Source organism: Cervus canadensis, chromosome 14 (genome assembly GCF_019320065.1).
Source record: "Cervus canadensis isolate Bull #8, Minnesota chromosome 14, ASM1932006v1, whole genome shotgun sequence".
Classification (NCBI taxonomy): domain Eukaryota; kingdom Metazoa; phylum Chordata; class Mammalia; order Artiodactyla; family Cervidae; genus Cervus; species Cervus canadensis.
In genome coordinates, this window is record NC_057399.1 from 39,552,959 (window position 1) to 39,560,157 (window position 7,199).

Here is a 7,199-nt window from a genome sequence, read left to right on the forward strand (position 1 = left end):
GGGAGGTGGGTCATAGAGGATCTTGCTGTGATTTATGTCAGAGAGTGTTTTGCCTATGTTCTCCTCTAGGAGTTTGATAGTTTCTGGTCTTACATTTAGATCTTTAATCCATTTTGAGTTTATTTTTGTGTATGGTGTTAGAAAGTGTTCTAGTTTCATTCTTTTACAAGTGGTTGACCAGCTTTCCCAACACCACTTGTTAAAGAGGTTGTCTTTTTTTCCATTGTATATCCTTGCCTCCTTTGTCAAAGATAAGGTGTCCATAGGTTCGTGGATTTATCTCTGGGCTTTCTATTCTGTTCCATTGGTCTATATTTCTGTCTTTGTGCCAGTACCACACTGTCTTGATGACTGTGGCTTTGTAATAGAGTCTGAAGTCAGGCAGGTTGATTCCTCCAGTTCCATTCTTCTTTCTCAAGATTACTTTGGCTATTCGAGGTTTTTTGTATTTCCATACAAATTGTGAAATTCTTTGGTCTAGTTCTGTGAAAAATACCGTTGGTAGCTTGATAGGGATTGCATTGAATCTATAGATTGCTTTGGGTAGAATAGCCATTTTGACAATATTGATTCTTCCAATCCACGAACACGGTATTATTCACATGCAAACTTTGAAGTTAGTCCTTATCTGCTTCTGTCTTTGGCAGACATACGAAGGAGATTGGAAAGACAGTCTGTGAAAGGCTTTGAGCTGCAGCAAGGCAGAGGTACACAAACATAAGGCTTTTTGTAATTATCATTATGCTGCTGTTTATTTTTGCTGAGTGAGTCCATTTGACTCATAAACTCAACATTCCAGCAGTAAAAGCAAATGTACTTTCTCCTTGGAAATTCACTTGTGTTTTTAGGGAAGGCAAGATTACCCACTGGACAAAATTTCAGAAGGTACAATTTCACATGAGTACTCATGGTTTTTAGCTGAAGAAGCTATTTAAAGTTTTGCTTTCTAATTTTTTTTTTCTGACATTCAAATCTTATTCAATTAAATCTTAAAACATATCAAACATACTTTTATCGGCAGGTTTCAGACTTGAAAGATAAAAGGGAGAAAGAAAAATAATGATCAGTAGAAAATTGTATATTATCAAGATTAATATATAAAAATTGGCTGCATTTCTTTACACTAACAATCAAATATCAGAGAGAGAATTTAAAAAAAAATACCTAAATTGCATCATAAAATACTTATGAATAAACTTGACCAAGGAAGTGAAAGACTTATATACTGAGAACTATGAATCATTAATAAAGAAAACTGAAAATTATTCAAAGAAATGGAACAATAACCCATGCTCTTAAACTGGGAATAATATTGTTAAAAGAGCCACATTACCCAAAACAATCTACAGTTTATTGAGATCCCTCAGTCAAATTACCTCTTTCACAGAACTAGAACAAATCATCCCCAAATTTATATGCAACCATAAAAGAACCAGAATTACCAAAGCAATCCTGAGGAAAGAAGAAAACTGAAAGCATAATCTACCTTCAGAAAACTAGACTTCAGAAAACACTGCAAAGCGACAGTAATCAAAACAGCATGGTATTGGCCCCAAAACAGATATATGGATCAATGGAACAGAATACAGAGTCTAGAAATAAGCCCACACACCTAGAGTCAATTAATCTTTGACAAAAGAGGAAAGAATATATAATGGAAAAAAAGACAGTCTCTTCAGCAAATGATATTGGGAGAGTTAGACAGCAAGCAGTATGTTAATCAAAAAAGTTAGAACATACTCTCACACCATACTCAAAAATAAATTCAAAACAGCTTAAAGACTTAAACAGAAAATTATACTGTAAAACTCCTAGAAGAGGATACAGGCAAAATATTATGACATAAATTATACCAGTGTTTCCTTAGGTCAATCTCCCAAGGCAATAGAAATAAAAGAAAAATAAGTAAATAAACAAATAGGGCCTTACTAAACAAAAGCTTTTGCAAAGCAAAAGAAATCATAAATAAAATGAAAAAGAAAACCCACAGAATGGGAGAAAATATTTGCCAATGATGTGACCAACAAGGGATTAATCTCCAAAATATACTAACAGCTCATGCAGCTCAACAGCAACAATAAAAAAACAACCCAGTTGAAAAATGGGTAGAAGACGTAAGTAGATATTTCTTCAAAGAAGACATACAGATGGCTAACAGGCACATGAAAAGATGGTCAACATTGCTAATTATTAGATAAATGAAAAAGAAAAATACTATGAGGTATCACATCATACCAGTCAGAATGGCCACCATCCAAAAAAAAAAAAAAATCTGTGAACAATAAATGCTGGAGAGGGTGTAGAGAAAACAGAACCCTCTTACACTGTTGGTGGGAATGTAAACTGATGTAGCCACTACAGACAACAGTATGGAAGTTTTTCAAAATACTAGAAATACCTTTAGACCATGAAATTTTTGCACCTTGTTTTATGTCCCTGGATATGTTCCAGTGTCTCCAAGTTTATAATCCATGGAATGCTGAATAGAATTTGTACTCTACTGTTGTGTGAAAATTATATAAATCTTAATTATATGAATTGGGTAACAGTGTTTTTAGGTCTACTATATCCTTCTACTTCTCTGTATATTCATTTTATTAATTTGTGTGAGTTTGATATTGAAACTCCAACTTAAAAATCTTAATTTACTTAAAAAATTGTAATATGTAATGGAACTATATGTAACCAGTTTCTGTTTTCCAAGTCTCCTATAAATGTGTTATCAAACTTTTATAATTTAAAAACAATTATTTTTTGCCCACTCCTGGACAAAATTCTAATTCCAAAAGATCCATGCCCTCCTACGGTCACAGCAGCACTATTCACAATAGCCAAGACACAGACAAAACTTAAATGAACTTTGACAGATGAATGGATAAAGATGATGGGTACATATACACAGTGGAATACAACTCAGTCATAAAAATGAATGAAATAATCCCATTTGAAGCAACATAGATGGACCTAGATATTATCATACAGAGTGAAATAAGTCAGAGAGACAAATACCATATAACACTTACATGTGGAATCTAAAATATGACACAGATGAACTTATCTATGAACAGACTCACAAAAACAGAGAATAGACTTGTGGTTATGAGGGGCTGGGGATAGGGGAGGGGTATATTGGGAGTTTGGGATTAGCAGATGCAAAGTATTATATACAGAATGGATAAATGATGATGTCCTACTATATAGCACAAGGAACTCTACTGAATATTCTGTGATAAACCATAATGGGAAAATAATACAAGCTCTACCGGTAGCTTCCAACAGGCAGGATGTCTCACAGGGAGTTCTCTGCTCCCAGGCACAGGTCCCTGGGCTTCCTGCCTCAGAAGCACATCAGCCAGCACCATGGGAAGGTGAGGAGCTTCCCCAAGGATGACTCTTCCAAGCCCCTGCACCTCACCACCTTCCTCGGCTACAGGCTGGCATGACCCACATTGAGAAGGAAGTCAATAGGCCAGGGTCCAAAGTGAACAAGAAGGAAGTTGTGGAGGCTGTGACCATCATGGAAACTCCACCATGTTGACTGGGGCATCATGGTCTATGTGGAAACACCCCGAGGCCTCTGGACCTTTAAGACCATCTTTGCTGAGCGTATCAGTGATGAGTGCAAAAGGAGCTTCTATAAGAATTGGCATAAATCTAAGAAGAAGGCCTTCACCAAATACTGCAAGAAGTGGCAGGACGTAGATGGCAAGAAGCAACTTGGGAGGCACTTCAGTAGCATGAAGAAGTACTGCCAGGTCATCCATGTTATCACCCACACCCAGATGCTCCTGCTTCCTTTGTGCCAGAAAAAGGCCCACCTCATGGAGATTCAGGTGAATGGAGGCACTGTGGCTGAAAAAGTGGACTGGGCCCATGAGAGGTTAGAGCAGCAGGTCCCTGTGAACCAAGTGTTTGGCCAGGATGAGACGACTGAGGTCATTGGGGTGACCAAGGGCAAAGACTACAAAGGGGTCACCAGCTGTTGGCACATTAAGAAGTTGCCCCATAAGATGCACTGAGGGTTGTGCAAGGTTGCCTGTATTGGGGCATGGCATCCTGCCCGGGTGACCTTCTCTGTGGCTTGGGCTGGGCAGGAAGGATACCATCACCGCACTGAGGTCAACAAGATCTACAAGATTGGCCAGGGCTACCTCATCAAGGATGGCAAACTGATCAAGAAAAATGCCTCTACTGATTATGATCTGTCTGACAAGAGCATCAACCCTCTAGGTGACTTCGTCCACCACGGTGAAGTGACCAATGACTTTGTCATGCGCAAAGGCTGTGTGGTGGGAACCAAGTAGCAAGTGCTCACTCTGAGCAAGTCCTAGAGATCGAACTCAAGTTTAATGACACCACCTCCAAATTTGGCCATGGCGGCTTCCAGACTGTGGAGGAAAAGAAAGCCTTCACGGGGCCGCCTGACAAGGACTGAATTGCAAAGGAAGAAGGGGCCTAATGAAACAGATTGTACAGCTGGTAGAATCTCAATAAAATAATTTTCCAGTGGGGAGGGGGAAGAAAATAATATGAAAAAGTATATATGTCAGTCAATCAGTTCAGTCACTCAGTCGTGTCCAACTCTTCGTGACCCCATGAATCGCAGCAGCCAGGCCTCCCTGTCCATCATCAACTCCCGGAGTTCACCCAAACCCATGTCCATTGAGTCCATGATGCCATCCAGCCATCTCATCCTCTGTCTTCCCCTTCTCCTCCTGCCCCCAATCCCTCCCAGCATCAGGATCTTTTCAAATGAGTCAGCTCTTTGCATCAGGTGGCCAAAATATTGGAGTTTCAGCTTCAACATCAGTCCTACCAATCAACACCCAGGACTGATCTCCTTTAGGATGGACTTTTGGATCTCCTTGCAGTCCAAGGGACTCTGAAGAGTCCTCTCCAACACCACAGTTCAAAAGCATCAATTCTTTGGGTGTGTGTGTATGTGTGTGTGTGTGTGTGAATACAAATATGTATAACTGAATCACTTGGCTATATAACAGAAATCACTCAGTCATGTCCACCTCTGTGACCCCACAGACTGTAGCCCATCAGGCTCCTCTGTCCCTGGGATTTTCCAGGCAAGAATACTAGAGTGGGTAGCCATTCCCTTCTCCAGAAGACCTTTCCCAAAACACAGGGATCAAACCCAGCTCTCCTGCATTGCAGGCAGATTCTTTACCATCTGAGCCACCAGGGAAGCCCATAGCAAAAATTAACACATTGTAAATCAACTATACTTCAAAAAAAAACTTAAAAAAAATAACTTTAAAAGATTGCACAGCATATTCAAATATCAATTCTTAACGCAGAGTCGGTTAATATAAAATATGACTAAGGTTATTCCTCCTTTAGAATTAAACCTTGCAACTCAATATTTTGCCTCACAGAAAATTTTGAAAAACAAAAACTTATTTTAAATTCTATTTTATATCTATAATATTTAATCAAAGCTTTAATTTTGTCACTGATGCTGAAGCTGAAACTCCAGTACTTTGGCCACATCATGGGAAGAGTTGACTCATTGGAAAAGACCCTGATGCTGGGAGGGATTGGGGGCAGGAGGAGAAGGGGGCGACAGAGGATGAGATGGCTGATGGCATCACCAACTCAATGGACATGAGTTTGAGTAAACTCCAGGAGTTGGTGATGGACAGGGAGGCCTGGCGTGCTGTGATTCATGGGGTCGCAAAGAGTCGGACACGACTGAGTGACTGAACTGAACTGAATTTTGTCACTGTGGATGTGAAACTGGATGACCATAGCAACAGTAGCTATTTATTTGTTGGACACCATTTTAATAGATCCTTTCTAATAGTATTTGCCAGGCAGTTGCATGAAATAATCTTTATGTAAAACTCTTGAATCAGTGCTATTATGATTTCATTTTAAATTTTAGGAAACTAAATCACAGGAAGATTGAAGAATAAGTTATTGAAGACTTATAGTGACTGAAGGCACAACTGAGATTTGAATGTAGGCAGGCTGGCTCCAGAGTTCATATATGTATTACAATTCTATACAGTCCCTCTTTCAAGGGACTCTACTGACATCTTAAAGACTAAACATCTGTGTCTATCATCAAAGTGTTTAACTTTGCAAGGAAATGTGATCTACTATAATTGTATCCCTCTCTGTACAACTGTACACTACAAATACATTGTTGCTTTGGTCAAAAGATAAAGATTCAGTTGCTAGGAACAACTTCCAGACTTGTTAAAAATGGTTCATTTTAATTGATGATATCTTTATTTCTTCTTTGCTGTAGGCCATATGTTACAACAGAAAGAATTTTTACTTGAGACAAAAAGATCTGGAATTGACTTTCTACTCATGCCTCTACCATCTGTATGACATTAACCAAGCCACTGTGATGGACTTCTCTATGGTCAATTAGCAATGTCATAGACCTTCTTCATCACTGCCCTTTGCCAGATTCCTCTGAGCTCTGCCTGTCTGCCAAGATCTCTCATCTTCTTTGCTTGATCCATCACCAATTTTCTCCTCTGAACATGTGCATGTGTATAATCCTGAGTTATGGCCATTCCCACCAGACTGATGCCAATTAATCTTCAAGTGACCTTGCTGCAGGGATAGAAAATCTAGACCCTGATCACCAGTCTGGGTACCTTGACCATTATATTGCCAATTCTTTCTGCCGGATTTGAACATTATTCCTCTTCTAGGTCCTCATTCTGACTCTTCTTCTTCTTCCCTCATTTCCTCAGTGAATGGAGTACAGACAGACTCATGTTTCATCAGGGCTCTTGGCTCTCAGTCTTGGCATCTCCTATGCTGTTCTGTTACATCATGATCAGGCAATGGCTCAAAAATCACACTTCAGAACCCTTATCTATTTTTGATAAGGAGATCTACAGATTCAATCCTTTTTCTTTGAAATTTTCAAATTTCTGTTCAAAGAAAATCACATACTTCTTATTGAACAAAATATAGATTTCAGGAAGATATAAATGAGTTTGCTTTAATATCTACACTATTAATCTCTCTCACACAAATGTTCTGAATATTCTGTTTGTCCTCTTAGGTATATTTTCCACAATCCTCCACCTTATGCCTTGCCCCAGAAGGCTGAATTCATCATCAGGCTACCTGGCTCTCTGGCTTTCAGTTTGGCTTGACCAATGGAAGGCTATACTGGCAGGAAACCAGTGTGAGATGGTAGAGAGAGGCTGAGCTATTTG

General features: G+C 39.2%; 1 pseudogene; it reads left to right on the forward strand.

Moving 5' to 3' along the window:
* Nucleotides 1-3,284: 3,284 nt before the first annotated feature.
* LOC122453270 lies at nt 3,285-4,459 on the forward strand (annotated as a pseudogene).
* Nucleotides 4,460-7,199: the final 2,740 nt, after the last annotated feature.